The sequence below is a fragment of the Hyaena hyaena genome, unplaced genomic scaffold (genome assembly GCF_003009895.1).
Source record: "Hyaena hyaena isolate Hyena2069 unplaced genomic scaffold, ASM300989v1 scaffold_161, whole genome shotgun sequence".
In the NCBI taxonomy this organism is placed as follows: domain Eukaryota; kingdom Metazoa; phylum Chordata; class Mammalia; order Carnivora; family Hyaenidae; genus Hyaena; species Hyaena hyaena.
Window position 1 is genome coordinate 2,568,126 of NW_024080792.1, and position 15,846 is coordinate 2,583,971.

General features: G+C 36.3%; 1 long non-coding RNA gene across 2 annotated transcripts in view; it reads right to left on the minus strand.

Annotated features, from left to right (window-relative positions):
- The window catches only part of LOC120236740, a 39,671-nt gene that overhangs the window by 4,106 nt on the left and 19,719 nt on the right, over positions 1–15,846 (minus strand). The gene's annotated exons all lie outside the window — the stretch shown is intronic.

A 15,846-nucleotide genomic window follows, 5' to 3' on the forward strand; every position in this document is an offset into this window, starting at 1 on the left:
AATTCCCATCTATCTTAAAAATTCCTAGACAAAGAAAAGAAAAAGAAGAAAATTTATGACCCAGTTATGAAGCACAATTTAGGAGTTATTTCAAAGTTACTGACTTGAAGCAGCATTTCAAAGGCAGCATTGCTACCTCAACACTTTTTGCATAACGATAAAATGAAGCTCAAATCAACTGAGGATTAGAAAACTCATTCTGTTAAGTAGCAGAATAGATAATCAACCAATGCAGCATAAAGATATAGGGGGTAAAATATACATTTGAAAACTTTTGCCTCAGAGGGAGACACAGTATGAGTACTGATTATACAAGCAGTTATATGGCTAATAATACATTTGACATAAGACAAAACTGGGTGTTCAGATTCCCATAAGACTTTTAGTCACAGGTAAGAAATATAACTGTCTCATATGAGTGTTTGCTTTGAATACATCTAAATAAATTTGGCTAAAACATACACTTTTGTAATTATTTCATAAAGGAAATGACTACTAGGTGAAATTTTTGCCTAAACTCAACCAATTCTACCCTGTAAGAATGATACATGGATTGATAGAAATGGTTTTCTAATTATGTCAAAAAAACCTTCAGAAAACCACTATGATTTTTCTTTCCAAGACTCAAAAGAACATAATTCAATTCTGGCAGCTAAAATTTTGAAATCAATTTGAAAAAATCATTTAACTAGCAGTTAATAATCAATGACAGGCTCTTTGAATCTTCCTAATATCAGTAATAAAAGGATTTTTCTCTTAATTGACTGTATTATAACATTCTTCCTTTTTATAGAAAATAGTAACATTTTAGCGATCTTAGTAAAAATGTTTTTATGTTACACACACCAAAACTTCATAAGAGATTAATAAGTTTTAATGTAGTACATGTATTCTTCCTATCATTGGCTTCAAATTCTCAACAATACCAAAGGAATAAAAATAATAGTTTCTATACCGTCTGATTTTCTAGCATATGCAATGCATGAGTTATGCAAATGACTTAGTATTTATTAATGATGTTTTAACAATCAACAGTGTAATTAGCAAAATAGTGTTTCTGACCAACCAAAGCAGTAAGCCTATTTTAAATACCTGTCTTGCCTTTTAAATTAGAAAAACCTTATTATATTTTCAGTATCCTGGGGCATTTCCTGAACCTGCCTCACCCTATGGACCTTGCTAATTAGCCCCTAAAGGTTACAACGATTGAATCTACAACTGTTTACTCAGATGGAATTCCCATTCATCATCTTTCTCATTTTCTTTCAACTGTTTATGTTCTCCTGTGGCCTCATTGACATTTATGGTTTCTGTGCAGCCCATATTTAGTATATATCATGGCATCTGAATACAGAAAACTGTTCTTTTTAGAATAGTGATTACCATCTCTATCCCTTGTATGTCTGTGTGAATGAAACACTATGAAAAGATGATGGCACAGACATTAACCTACCTTTGTATTACCGTTCAGTTAGGTCAGCCATCCTTACAGAGTGTAGCTATGAAGTGGTCATATTATATTTTTACTTAATTGATGAAGGGTCCTTCAGGATATCTCATGTTGAACAATAATGGAGAGTGTAAAAAAAATACAAGCCCATACAATTTTCATCCATCTTTCCCATACTAAAAATTCTACTTTTTAAAAACACACTGAAATGGGTGGAAATTTTATTGTTTACTTGCTTGTTTTGCTAGAGACGGAGATGGAACTTGCAGGGAATTGCTTTAGCCATCATTGACAATAAATTGAATGAGACTAGTGTCCTGTTTATACCAGGATGTAACTAGTGGTTCATTGTTCATATTAACTGCCTGAAGGTCTTCTGTAAAAATGTTTATAAAGGTCATCCTTAATGATTCTGATTCTGAATAACTGGCAATGAGACCCAAAAATCTGCATCTTTAACAGTCTCACATGTGATTTACACCAGGGTTCACTATATATATATAATTATATATATATATATTTGGTTTCCAACCGTATTTGAAAACACTGTTTTATCTGTGGTATTGTGTTCTGTAACAAGACAGTATATCTACATGAACTAACTGGATATATATAGATATAAAGGGTCGGCTTTAAGAAGTTATTATGATGCCTAGGACATCATTCTGGATTCTTCCAATCCTCTCTCTATTTCTGATTCACTTTCCTTTTGCCATGCTATAAATTTACCATCCCTTGTGTCTTAAGTAGGGGAGATTAAGTAGGAAATATCTCAGGATGTGTGCTAAGTGGTGAGATTAGGAAACAGACAAAAAGCACCCACTTTGCGATAAAGGAGTGGTTATGACCATTGGTGGACACACAGATATATAGTAGGTTGGGGGACAGAGGATGGAGATGCAAACATCCCCATCTGGACTGGTCAGATAGAACAGGCAGGGGGTATCACCAAGGGGAGTCTAGTAGCTGTGACTCCTCAACTGGGCTGCTATGCTGCATAAGTAAACAGAAAACTATCATACAAAAGGAGTGAGCTAAATCTACTTAGTATCACAGTTAGCATTTGACCATAATTTGGTTTCTCCCATAATTTGATTTCTCCCAGACCTCATTTGATTTTCAGACCCCATGACAGAAAAACTATATAATACCTTTTAAAAATAGAGTGGCAAATCCTTAAAATGACCCTTAGGTCTCCTAGCTGAGTCTGTCACCACCATCCAAGTTAACGCACCTGCCATCCAATTAACACCACATTTAACTATACACCTGAGGTCTTTGCTTCAGAACTGTATTTTGAAGCAATTAGCCCTGTACTGAATACTATAGTGTGATTATAATTAGGTGGGAGACACAAAGAACAGTGTGATTAAGACTTTTCTGAAAACCCTTAACAGAAGTGGGGGTCACAATAAAGAGAAACAAATGAAGTTAGGATAAGGCACCTTTCTTTTAAACTGTGGGATGTTTTGGTACGTAGTATTACTTACATTACTTATACTGCTTTTATCAACTCATAGCAGTGAATTCCTTATATATTACATTCTCCCAAGAATGAGGACCTGTAATATGTCCCTTGAAACTATTATCGTATATATTGGTCAAACAAAAACCTGTAAATAGCTATACCTCTGAATTTCAATTTTACCTAGAGACAACTGGGATTATTTGTAATTAAGATACTGCGATTTTGGGGCACCTGGGTGGCTTAGCTAGTTAAAAGTAGGCTTCGGCTCAGGACCTGATCTCATGGTTCATTGAGTTAGAGCCCTGTGTTGGGCTCTATGTTGACAGCTCAGACCTGGGGCCTGCTTCAGATTCTGTATCTTCTTCTGTCTCTCTGTCCCTCCCCCACTTGCACTCTGTCTCTTTAAAAATGAACATTTTAAAAAATTAAAAAATAAAATACTGTTTTTATAAATCTGAATTTTAAATATAAATATGAATCTAATTTTCCCTGTATATTTGTAAAATCTACTAATAAAAAACCTACATATCTGCATTTTCACTCCGACATGTATTTTTTTATTCTAGATTTTTACCATACTAAGCCTTTCTAGAGGAGTGTTTCTCAAACTTTAATATGCATGAAAATTACCTAGGACATGTCTATAAAAGCAGATCTGATTACCAGGCTTGGAGTGAAGACTTTAATTTTGCATTCATGAGCTCCTGGGCAAAGTTCATGTTGCTGGTTCAAGGTCTCACTGTGTAGCAAGGTGCTGTCTGGAATGTGTCCTAAGTAGTCACAATAGATTTTTATTGAGAAAATTTCTTTTCTGTTTCAAATTTCATGTTTATGAATTATCACTGGAACAGAATTAAGAATAAGTTTTCATAGCAGAAACAGATATATTCTACTCCTTTGAAAGCTCATAAACTTTATGATGTATGGTATCTTCAACTGACTTCAATTTTTTCTGGCATTCTATACAAAAAGACTTATTACTCTTGCATTTTAGATGAGATGTTTAATTAGTATTCATTAAGGAAATACAAATAACTTGACCACTCATCCCCTCACTCCCAATCTGGAATCATCTCAACAGTAAAAACTCATAAAACATTTATTTGATCATTGAGGTGTAGAAATAAGTGAGGATAGGCCCTTTTTATGGTCCTTAAATTTGCTAGTAGTGAGCACACAAATATGTCTTTTCTGGAGAAGAACCATCTCAAATGAGCTAATTTATAAAGGGTAAGACACTTGACTTTGTTAACTGGCTGATATAGAAAATGAATAGCAAGAGAGAGAGAAGAGGAAAATAACCCACATGCGGTCATAATAAAGGAGAGAGGGGGGAAAAAAGGAAGAGTTAACAAAAGAAGCCAAAGTGAGAGCCAGTGAAACACAGAGGGTTTCTGACCCTACTGGGCGCACACAGATGCACAGATAGGAGGCATAGGAATGAAGAAACTTACTCTACTTTCTTTATCCTGAAGAAATAAAAAAACAAAGGGGAAAAAAAAACCTCTTTTCTTCAGCGACCAGGAGGGTTTAGGAACAGAGCTTAAATCTGGTTCAGAAGTGAAACAGACAGCATCTAGGAAGACATAGTTCAAAGGAAACCAAGAAAACCCGGGCTTCATTTGGGGAGAGGCAGGACTTCAGTGAATGAATGGCAAGGTTCCCCACTGGAGATGCTAGGGAGGAAAGAGATTGTGCTGGTCTTCCCTCGGCAGATCCACTCTGTATCAGTGTGTCATCAATTAACTAATTCTTGGAAAATCATACCACTGATAAGGTGTAAAATCTTGGTGCAGGAAAATACATTCAGTATCGCCCAATCCAATTCTTCCAGTATGTAACGTAGTAGAACTAGTTCCCCTCCCAAAGCCTAGATGACTGGCCCAAGGTCAGATTTTAGGCAGAGCTGATTTTGAATGCTGGTTCTCCAGACTCTACTCGGGCATAAGATGAAGGCAGAGGAAGGATTAAGAAGAGAGAAACACATTTGCAGGAAACCCCTCAGAGTGTTCCCCACCCCCCAACCCCCACTGTCTTAGAAAGGGCCCAGAAAGGATGGCCTGACATAGCATGTCATCTTAGTGTGGCTTCAGTGCTTAAAAAGAAACTGTAATTAAAGAAATGGAAATACAACAATTAAGATGAGCTTCTATCATCTTCTGTTGTCCTCTTTTTCTCCCAGATTCCAGTCAGATTTTAAACCATTTTACATACTTGCAAGAGTTAGGCGTGAATTTATATATGTATACATACCAGTTTTGCTATTATTTTGTAAGATTTTTCCTTTACAGAAAAAGACTTCTTTGACAATATGATCAACATTTTTGACAATAAAGGTATGTATTTCATTTCATGAAACATTCTTACTTCCAAAATGTTATACATGAAACATATAAATGTACAACTTATGAGAGTCCTAATCAAGAATTCAAAAAGCAAAGCCTTGTTTCAGTATGCTATAAGACACAGTGTATTAATAAGGGGCATATTTGCTTCCTTGAAACAATAAAAAGCTGTATTTATTTTTAACACAATTGTAAAATAAGAAAGTCTAAATTACAGATTAGGGAAATTTGAGGCACAATTTTTATCCAAAAGACAAAAGTAATTATTCTACCAACAGCAATTTATTAAAGGCATATAAATTTGGATATTAAACTTTAAAGTACATTGTAGGCTGCATTTTTTTATTCAACTTACAAGTTTACTGACTAAGCTTAAGGAAACTGCAAACTTTAGAACTGTTGTTTAGCCTATTCAGGGTTTGACAGTCAAGTTGTAGTTAGGATCTCTCTCTATATAGGTATTCAGTATGAGTACCTCCTACCTTTATATAATGATTTCATGTACTTTACCATCTATTAAATCCTCTGAAAAACCAAACCCTCTGAAGAAAAAATTTTTCATCAAAATTTAGCCTCAGAGAGTTCAAGTGGCCTTAGGTGACCAAAGTATCCTGGACATTTCCTCACCATACTCATTTGTGAGTACTGATAAATACACTGGAACATTCAGTTTATATACCAAGAACAACTGCCTTCTCGCAAATGTCAATTTTTCTTGCCTGTACTAACAGGCAGAAATTGACCAGCTGGATTTTTCCATGAAATAGCCAGCCTTGGGGAAAGGTAAAAGAAAGACACTAATGGTAACAGCTAGAAGAGAATTTATACAAACTAGGAAAGAATAAACCACAAGTTTAAAGGTATATTGAGCTTTACCTACAAGCACACAGGAGGTTCACAGGTCAATTATAATAACCATATTCTGATGGGTCCAATACGGCAGTGCCATTGAAAAAGAAACAATTATACATTTGTAAAAATCTAGTAGCTGTGCGATGCAGGATAGCCTGGGGTTAAAGATGTGTTCCTTGGAATCAGATCTCTGGTTTAAATCCCAGTGTTGTCACCATTTATGTGACTATGAACAAGTTACTATGCAGAAAATAACAGTACATACTTTCTACTATTAATTACCAGAACAATGTTCCCCCAGAAGATGCCTCATTCTAATCAATGATACCAGTGACCATGTTACCTTGGCAAAAGGACTTTGCAGATGTCATAAAATCAAGGATATTGAGATGAGAAGATTATCCTGGATTAGGTAATCACAAGAGCCTTTACAAAAGGGAGGCAAGATGGTCAGAGAAGGAGATGGAAAGGCCAAAGCAGCAGTTAGAGTGATGCAGGTTCATAAGCCAAGGAATGTGGACTTGCAGAAACAAATAGGCAAGGAGATGGATTCTCCTCTAGAGCCTATCAAAGGAAGCCAGCACTGTAAACACCTTGAGTTTAGTTCAGTGGAACTGATTTCTAACCTGCAGAATGGTAGAATAATAAACATGTTGTGTTGTTTTAAGCCACTAAGTTAATGGTAATTTGTTGCAACAGTAATTGGAAAATAATATACTACCCTGTAGGGTAACAGATGTAATAAATATGTGTAAAGCATTTAGAATGGTGCCCAGAACACGGTAAGTGCTGTGCAGTATCAGCTATTAGTAACATAAATCAGATTATTTCACATTTCTGCTTAAAAACCTGACCTCTTTCCCTAAATGCTGTGAATGAAATTAATTTGCTGAATTATATCCTCTAAAGTTTCTGTGTGCTTCAGTTCCTGCTGTCTTCTCGAAACCTTTCCTGCTACCTTCCACCTCCCTCACCCCTGCCCAGCCATACACTAACTTTTCAGTCCCTCTAAAAGTCAAATGCCTTTGAACCTCAGGATCTTTGTAACCGCTGTTCTCTCCACATGGGGAATTTTCCCATCCTGCTTATCCCAGCTAAATCCTACCTACATTTCAAATTTATTAAAATTCCTTGTTCTTAAAAAGGCCTTCTGTGAAAGCAGAAACTCTTTCAGAACATCTTCTACTTAATGGCCGGTAAGCACATAAAAGATGCTCAATATTAATAGTCATCAGGGAAATGCAAACCAAAACTGCAATGAAACATCACTAGATAACAATAGGGAAGGTTAAAATAGAAAATACAGACAATAACAAGTGTCAAGGACTGAGAAGGATTAAATAGAAAAAGAGAGTAACAAGTGTCAAGCAAGGACTGAGAATTGGAACCTTCATATATTGTCTGTGGGATGGTAAAATGGTGCAGCCCCTTTGGAAAACAGTTTGCAGTCTTTCAAAGTGTTAAACATAGAGTTACCTTCCATAATATATATAATTGTTGAATCACTATGTTGTACATCTGAAAATAATATACTATTGTATGTCAGCTACCCTTCAATAAAAAAGTAGTGTAAGCAATGATCCAGCAATTCTACTCCTAGGTGTGTACACAAGAGAAATAAGAACACGTGGACACAAAGAACCTGTATATGTATGTTCACAGCAGCATTATTTGTCACAGCCAAAAAGTGTTAACAACCCAAATGTCCATCAACTGATAAACAGATAAACCAAATATGGTCTACCCATACAATAGAATATTATTCAGCGATAAAAATGAACAAAGCACTGATTCATACTACAACATAAATTAACCTGAAAACATTATACCGAGTGAGAAAAGCCAGTCACAGAGGCAACATATAGTATAGTTTTGTTTACATTAGATATCCAGAATAGGCAGTAGACACACCCACAGTGGCACAAACTTGATTCATAGTTGCCAGGGCATGGGGGGAGTAGGGACTGGGGAGTGGCCGACAACAGACACTGGAGTTTCTTTTTGAGATGACAAAAATGTCCTCAAATTCTGGATGTTTGCAAAACTCTGTGACTATACTAAAAAATATTGAACTGTATATTTTATAAGGGTGAAATCCATAGTATGGGAAGTAATCTCCATAAGGTTGTTATTTTTTTAGATTTAAAAAAATCTGCCTTCTGTATCATGGCAGCAATTAACATAATTTGAAATCAATGCAAGTTCTAAAAAGCCAAAACCATGTCTGGTTTTTCTTCTTTGCTGTGTTGTACTGCCTCTGCCTCTTATTATGCCAAGTATATGGTAAATGGTCAATATTTGCTGAGTTGGCAAATATTGGGTTCTGACTGGCATGTGTAAATGACATATGGGAAGCATCCATCAGTGTTCGCCTACATGAGGAAACTAAAAGTAACCTTGAAAACCAGCTCTGTTTCTACTTCTTTTGAAATCAAGTTCATTTGCTGTTACCTGATTTCTATAACAGCCAAGTTTACCTGCAATGTTCATTTCTGAACCAGCTTCAGAAAAGCAAAGAATGTCATTTATGGTCAGAGAATAATTTGGGGCATTACTATTTTCATAACATCACTGGTGAGTACATTAGAGCCTCAATCTTCTGGCACAGTTCCTAGCTTGTTACAGAACACAGAAATGGCTGGGTCTTTGCTGTTCATCAAGGTATCTTTTGCTCTTTCTCATATTTACTCACTCAGTATTTGTTTCATGCACTCTTTTTCCAGGTGATAAAAACATAAAAATTAAAACCATCACATATGCCCTCAAGAAACCAAAAAATGTCATAGAGAGAGAGAGAACAGAGATCAGCTTCTTAATAGAGTGTCCTATTGGAATGTGGAGGGAACTTTATAAGGGAGAAGTGCCTTGGTAGTTTTGCCACATGTACCACGTAATTCCAACCAAGCACAATATACAATACCATTTATTTATGATTTAAGATATTTTATTAAAGTCCTACTGTTTGACAGGCACTGTTCTGCTGGATATACAAACAAAAATAACAAAATCCCCTGATTGAGTTTACACTGCAGTGGTGGAAAGAGGGTCAAAAAAGTTAAGTAAAATATATTGTATTCCAGATAATGAATTCAGCAGGAGTGGAAAGTAGGCAGAATGGGCATACAAATTAAATGGATGATCAGGAAAGACTTCCATGAGAAGGAGATATTCAATGATCAAAGACCTGAAGAAAGTGAGCTGGTGGGCATGGTGAACCAGATGGGGGAGCACTCCAGGCAGAGAAGGAAAAAAAAAAAAAATAGGGCAAAGTCCTGAGGTGGAAGTGTTCTCTTGTGTTAAATGAACATCAAGGAGGTGCAAGTGACTGGTGTAAAGTGAGTAAGAGGGAGTTGAGTAGAATAGGGTGCAAAAGTTATGGAGGGGATTCAATCTCACAGGATACTCACTTTACTCTGAAGAAGACAGAAAGGAGTGGAACATTTCAAAGAGTGAGTAGATCTGTTACTTTTCTGTTGCCTTGTCACAGATCATATTGTTGTGCTGAAAATAGGTGTAGGGGAGAGGGAACATAATGAGGGAATGAAGCGGAAGACAATGTTGGGAAGCTATTGCAATGATCCAGGTGGGTTATGATCCAGGTGACTTGGACCAGAGTGAAAGCAACAGAAATGATATAAAGGGATGAGATTTGGGATATAATGTGAAGCTAGGTCCAAGGGGATTTGCTGATTGAGTGGATGGGGAGGTTACTGGTCATCTTAACATGACAAATTTTGTGGGAATGGAAGGAACAAATATCTGTTTACAGCAGGTTTAAGAGACATGGGGAGGAAAGGACTTGGACACAGATTATAGAAAACACTTTGAACAGTTTTGCTTTAAAGTGACAGTAGATGGAGAGAAAGTAGGGTCAAGAGACCCTACTTGTTTGTTTTTTAACAAGGAGAAATCATAACGTTTTTTATATTGATGCAAGTGATATAGCACAGTGGAAAATCTGATATGAGGGGATGGGAGCTAGAACACAACAGAAACAGTTGTTCAATTCGGTGTGGATGTGAATCCATAGTGATGAAGACAAAGGGTGTAGGCTATGATAACGTACATGAGTAGAAAGAGCCATGTAGTGTTAAAAAGCTGTCTTCTTTCTGTTCCTGTTAACTCATGAAATGGGGAGCAAGGTTTTCAGTAGAGGGTGAGGGTGGTGGAAGCAGAGTCGGCCATGTGAAGAAAGAGGTAATGGTAAAAAGTTGTCATCTAGGGGCACCTGGGTGGCTCAGTTGGTTAAGCATCTGACTCTTGGTATCTGCTCAGGTCATGATCTCACTATTGGTGGGATACAGCCCAGCAATGGGCTCTCCACTGACAGCAAGGGGCCTGTTTGGGATTCTCTCCCTCTCTCCCTTTGTCTCTACCCTTCCCCTGCTCACACTGTCTCTGTCTCACTCAAAATAAACACATAAACTTAAAAAAATAGTAGTCATCTAGGAGAGAAAGAGAAAGAGAGAGAGAGAACTCAAATATCCAGGTGTAAGTGTGGGAGTAAGTAATTAAGACTGTGTGAAGGACATTACTGATGGACAGGACGTCAAGGAAATGAGAGGTCAGAATATCATGTATGCATATATTGAAAGCAATCAACAAAAATCATAATAACAAAAGTATTGCAAAAGACAGTAGGCTAAAGCTGAAATCTTCAGGTTTTACTAAACTGTTGACTTGTTTAAACCTCTGCTTTCATTTTTACTGAACACTCAGACACAGTTTTTAAAATGTTTACCTTTTATCAATTATTTATTTGCTTTTTTAAACCAATTAAACAATTAAGAATGAGAATTTATAGGGGTACCTGGGTGGCTCAGTGGGTTAAGCATCCACCTTCAGCCTAAGTCATGATATTGCCTTTCTCGGTTTCAAGCCCTGAATCGGGTTCTGTGCTGACAGCTCAGAGCCTGAAGGAGCCTGTTTCAGATTCTGTGTCTCCTTTTCTTTCTCTTTGCCCCTCCCTCACTCACACTCTGTCTCTTTCTCTCAAAAATAAATAAACATTAACCAAAAAAGAATGGGAATTTATATAGGGGAGTTATCTGTGCCTCTTGGACTTCAATGCCTATTTCCTTCCCCAGATTAGGGAAGTTCTCAGCTATAACATGTTCAATTAAATCTTCTTCCCCCTTTTCCCTTTCTTCTTAGGGGACTCTTATGATACATATATTGTTTCATTTTATGGAATTATTAAGTTCTCTAAGTCTCCCCTCATGATCTAATATTCTCTTTCCCTCTCCTTTTCAGCTTCATTATTTTCCATAACTTCATCTTCTATATCACCTATTTTATCCTCTGCTTCTTTAATCCTCATTGTGACTGTATCCAGTCATTTTTGCATCTCAGTTATAGTTTTGTTTTTTTACCTCAGCCTACTAGTTTTTAGGTCTTTGATCTCTATAGTGTGGGTTTCCATGGTGTCTTCTATGGTTTTTTCCAAGCCCAGCTAGTAGTCTTATGCCTGTTGTTCTAAATTCTTGTTCAGATATATTGCTTATATCTCTTTTGAGCAAGTAAATATGATACACCATATCAATGTAAGAAAGGATAAGAACCATATGATCCTTCCAACAGACACAGAAAAAGCATTTGACAAAAATACAGCATCTTTTCTTGATTAAAAAAAAAACCTCAAGAAAGTAGGGATAGAAGGAACACACCTCAACATCTTAAAGGCCATATCTGAAAGACCCACGCTAATATCATTCTCAATGGGGAAAAACTGAGAAAGCTTTCCACCTAAGGTCAGAAACATGACAAGGATGTTCACTCTCACAACTGTTATTTAACATAGTACTAGAAGTCCTAGCCTCAGCAATCAGACAACACAAAGAAATACAAGGCATACAAATTGGCAAGGAGGAAGTCAAACTTTCACTATGCACAGAGGACATGGTACTCTACGTGGAAAACCCACAAGATTCCATCAAAACACCGCTAGAACTAATACATGAATTCAGCAAAGTTGCAGAATATAAAATCAATGCACAGAAATCAGCTGCATTTCTACACACCAATAATAAAGCAGCAGAAAAAGAAATCAAAGAATCTACTCCTTTAACAAAAACCATAAGATACCTAGGAATAAACCTAACCAAAGAGATAAAAGATCTGTATGCTGAAAACTGTAGAGAGCTTATGAAAGAAATTGAAGACACAAAGAAATGGAAAAATACTCCAGGCACATGGATTGGAAGAACAAATATTGTCAAAATGTCTACACTACTCAGAGCACTCTACACATTCAGAGCAATCCCTATCAAAATAACACCAATATTCTTCACAGAGCTAGAAAAAACAATTCTAAAATTTGCATGGAACCAGAAAAGACCCCAAATAGCCAAAGTAAAATTGAAAAAGAAAACCAAAGCTGGAAGCATCACAATTCCAGACTTCAAGTTGTATTACAAAGCTGTAAATATCAAGACAATATGGTACTGGCACAAAAACAGACACATAGATCATGGAACAGAACAGGGAACCTAAAAATGTACCCAGAAATGTATGGCTAACTAATCTTTGACAAAGCAGGAAAGAATATCCAATGGAAGAAAGACAGTCTCTTCAGTAAATCATGTTGGGAAAACTGGATAGCTACATGCATGAGAATGAAACTGGACCACTCCAGTCCTAGGAATATTACTAGAAGTCAAAAAGAATGAAACGTTGCCATTTGCAGCAATGTGGATGGAATTTGAGTGTATTATGCTAAGTATAAGTCAGTCAGAGAAAGAAAAATAAAATATGATTTCACTCATGTGTGGAATTTAAGAAATGAAACAGATGAAGATAGGGGAAGGGAAAGAAAAAGAAGAAGAGAAAAGAGAGGGAGGCAAACCATTAGAGACTCTTCAATATAAAGAATAAACTGAGGGTTGCTGGAGAGGAGGTAAGTCGGGGGATGGCCTAAATGGGTCATGGGCATTAAGGAGGGCATTTGTTGGGATGAAAACTGGGTGTTATATGTAAGTGAGAAATCACTGAATTCTATACTGAAACAAGGACTACACTATATGTTAACTTGAATTTAAATAAATAAATAAATAAATGAAATGAAATGAAAAATAAAAAGAATGGGAATTTATAGCTAGCCTGTGACTAGTATGCATGTGAATTTTTAAAATTATAAAGGATATAATGAATATAAGCATATACCTACAATGAATCCAAATCTGAAATAGTCATTCAAAGATTTATACCTAGAAAAGAAAATTTTCCATTGGGTAGAAGAGAGAAAAATATCAATTTTATTTCTTTGATATACAATTTTAGAGAAAAGAAAGTTTTAAAAAGACGTGGCGAGTAAATGTGCGCAAATTTTAAATGTTGCAATGATTGAGTTCAATGGCTCTAAATGGTGAATGTCTATAGCCAGAAAAGAATATTAAGTGAAATAGTCCAAAAACAATCCTAAGTGAAATCCGTCACAGACCCATCATTTCACATTGGGCCATTAATCTTCACCAAGATGCCAGCTGTGAATCACATGAATATCTGGATGTGAGAGGGCATCATCTATAATACCCACTGCTAATAGAAAACTGTCAGACCCAAGCACAGTTGCCTACTGGTGATGATCATTGATCTGTTCTTATGGAAAGACAAAGACTTATTAATTTTGGACACCATTTTGAAGTAGGTTTTAACACGCTACCCCATCAGTCAACTGCAGAATATTAATCAAATTCTAGCTTTTTTTAGTTTAAGATGGTTCAGTCCTTTTCAGATTAGATACTGGGAAGGGATATGTAAGATTAATGAGGGACCTAAATTGATATTAAAGTGCTAAAAGCTATACAGAACAGGGATCCAATTACTTTGGGCTATATCCAAGTTGTAAGCCTATTCCCTCACATAAGAAACAAAAACAAAATAGAGTAATATTTATTAACATTTGAAGACCCCAGTGACCAAAAGAATTCAAATATCTTTGTAAGTGATCTCAAAGCATGGACAATTGTACATACTGTGAAATTTCTAGCACTATTTTTTTTTCATGTTTATTTCTTTTTGAGAGGCAGAGTGTGAGCAGGGGAGGGGCAGACAGAGAGGGAGACACAGAATCTGAAGCAGGCTCCAGGCTTCAGGCTCAGAGCTGTCAGCACAGTGCACGACCGAGATCTTGAACTCACAAACCTCAAGATCATGACCTGAGACGAAGTCAAACACTTAACTGACGGAACCACCCAGACACCCCTCCAGCACTAATTTTTAGTTCATATGTAGCAATCACTCTAAATCTGTTTAAAGTATTTTCACTTGCTATTTTTAGAAAAGAAATATAAATGTGAAAGAACCTGAGATCATTTTAAGATGTTAATGTTTAAAGAACCAAATAGAAATTCATCAACCTAAGGAAAAACAAGAGATTTGAGAAAAAGGAAGTTTGAAGAACAAAATAAATATGTGTGAATATGGGTGAGAACAAGCATAAAGTGGTTTACAAAGTTTGGAATATTACAATCCACCTCCAATCATTTCTATCTGCACTACAGAAAAAACTGCAAAGAGAAAATCACCTGATGTTTTAACGAAATCTCAGTAAAATTTATCAGTAAATTAAAAAGGTCACCACGAATAACACATTTCCCCAGCTGTGTGTGAGGAGCCTAAAGTTATGCATGAGTGCCATGTGATGTTACACATTTGCGGTATAGCAACCTGACTTAGTTTGGGCAGCTGTAACAGTTTACCATAGACTGGGGTGCTTAAACCAAATTTATTTCTCACAGTTTTGGAGGATGCAAGTCTGAGATCATGGTGCCAATAGTCAGGTTCTTGTGAGGGCTCTCACCTGTGTTCCAGATGGCTGACTTCTCACTGTATCCTAACATGGTAGACAGATGAGTGAGCTAGCTCTCTGCCTTCAATTTATCAGTGCATGATTCCATTTGCGAGGTCTCCACCTTTATCACTTAATTATTGCTCAAAGGCCCCACCTCCAATACCACTGAAGCAGTGGGGATTAGATTTCAACATATGGACCCAAGCATTTAGTCCATAACATAGCTGTTGACTCATGAGAAAAATAGGGACAAATATATATTGGAACCAACGAGAAAATCAGAGTAAAAATGTTAACTAGAACAAAGTTACTGGAGCAAGAATGTTGATGTTTATCTTCCATATAGTGGTTGAAGAGGAACTGAGTGAACCAAGAAAGAACCACTAGAAGAATGGCTTTTGGAATTTAACCTTGGTTTGAAAGATAAGGAGAGAACTGACTGTGTTGCTCTTCATGTAGAATTCACAGTGAGGAGCAGTTCAGTTTTATTTTGTTTTGTTTTTTATTGAAGTTGAGCTTATAGGTATAGAAATAATAGTACTATTTTCAAATAGTTGTCATACTGAGAATTCAATCAGAAAAGGACCTTACTTTTTCACCAAACACTGGTAGTGAAGAGAAGTAGACAAGTCTAACAGAGAAAGAAACATATAATAACCAATAATTCAGAAATTTAGTTGATCTCTGCAGTTGTACTATCTGTCTATATGCTTGCCTACCTTGATGAACTCTGAATATTAACATTTTTTCCCAGCGATTCTCTCCAATTCATGAAAGGCTAAATTTATGATCTTATGAAGATACTCCTGGGTAGTTGGTAAGAGGAGATTGAGGGGAGTATGCAAATTACTATTGAACCAGACTATTGTCTAACTGTCCGCCACTACCTCTCAAAATTTCCTAGTATCATAGTTCTGGATATATTAAGTAATTATATTTT